A 1,602-nucleotide genomic window follows, 5' to 3' on the forward strand; every position below is an offset into this window, starting at 1 on the left:
CGCCTAAGTTTACGTCACTATATTACAATTAAATCCTAATCTAATTTTGACAAACTATATATAGTTGGAAAGGTCTAAGACTCCTAAATAGATATTTTACCAATGTTTTTGTTAAAAATTATGTAGGAAAAGTAATAGATTAATTTTTGACAAGAGTGCACCTCAAAAATCTACATCGTAACAGGAGTTCTGACCTTTGTCAAAAAAAGTCTTCTTTGTTGTCTTTTTCTCTATCACACTTGAGAAATAATCAGAAATTATATACCAATTGAAAACTTTAAATCTCAAAATTCATCCTCTGAAACCCATTTTAAAATCAAACATTGCATTACCATGAAAATGGTACATCAATATCATGTTACAAAATGTTTTCGTTCATGAATTATACAAATTTAAGTTTGGATCGTGCACTTTCACGTCTATGTTCAAAAATGTGAGTGACAGTTAAGTATCACAAAAAAATTATACAATTATAGTGTTTGTCCTATGTGTTTTTATTCTGAAATATTGCATTTGCTTAATAACCTAACATCCTGACATGCTGGAACAGGCTTCAGCTGTGCCGTGACCCTATATACATAGGATAGTTTGGAAAATGGATGAATGTTTTATCCAGTTTTACTATTAAGTCCTGGCAACAACCTCAATTTGGGTTTTGCATGGGCAGGCACTACTCACATTTCCTTTAGAAAATATAAACATCTAGTTTGAGAAATTAGTCATTTTTATCTTTCAGTAAGTTTTAAAGCTGTTAAGATTAAAATATACAAATATGTAGTAATTTAGTTTATAGGCTTTAAAGGGTTAGTTCACCCAAAAATAAAAATTAGTCCATAAATTACTCACCCTCAAGTCATCCTAGGTGTACTTTCTTCTTTCAGACGAATCCAGTCGGAGTTATATTAAAAATTGTCTTTGATCTTTCAAGCTGTTTAATGGCACTCAGCAGGTGTTGCAGTGAATCAGTCCAAAAGAAGTTAAATAAAAAGCACCCATCCATCAAAAAAGTGTCTCACACGGCTCTGGGGGGTGAACAAAGTCCTCCTGTAGGGAATCGATGCATTTTTGTAAGAAAAATGTCCATATTCAAAACGTAATAATCTTTAATGTAGCTTGCGCCATCAGTTGTACACAGAAGCAGCTCCGGGAGGATGACGTATGAGTTCAGCGTTGCGCATTCGCTGGTGAGTCTCGTGAAAACCAATGTTTGTTAACAGGAGCAAAGGAAGCAACGTTTCCTTACTTTAGCAAAGGAAACCCAGTCTCCTCTTGGCTTACAGTATTTCGAAATCCTCTGACATTCTTCTTTACAAATCCTCGTTTTGTACTTGTAATTAATGACCGTTGTTTTGTTTTGATCTCTCCGCTGTGCTTCCGCGTTCGTCACTTCTGAGCGGCGCATGCGCAAAGCCGACCTCATACATCATTCCCCCGTGTACAACAGTGAGCGCAAGCTAGATTAAATTGATTATTACGTTTTAAATATGGTTATTTTTTGTACAAAAACGCATCGATTTACTACAGGAGGACTTTGTTCACCCCCTGGAGCCGTGTGAAACACTTTTTATTAAGGATGGGCACTTTTTATTTAACTTCTTTTGG

At 35.2% G+C, this 1,602-nt stretch overlaps 1 pseudogene; it reads right to left on the reverse strand.

Annotated features, from left to right (window-relative positions):
• LOC107559683 (interferon-induced very large GTPase 1-like) overlaps positions 1–1,602 on the reverse strand; it is a 9,367-nt pseudogene that overhangs the window by 6,753 nt on the left and 1,012 nt on the right.

Source organism: Sinocyclocheilus grahami, unplaced genomic scaffold (genome assembly GCF_001515645.1).
Source record: "Sinocyclocheilus grahami isolate Dianchi unplaced genomic scaffold, SAMN03320097.WGS_v1.1 scaffold695.1, whole genome shotgun sequence".
Taxonomy (NCBI): Eukaryota; Metazoa; Chordata; class Actinopteri; order Cypriniformes; family Cyprinidae; genus Sinocyclocheilus; species Sinocyclocheilus grahami.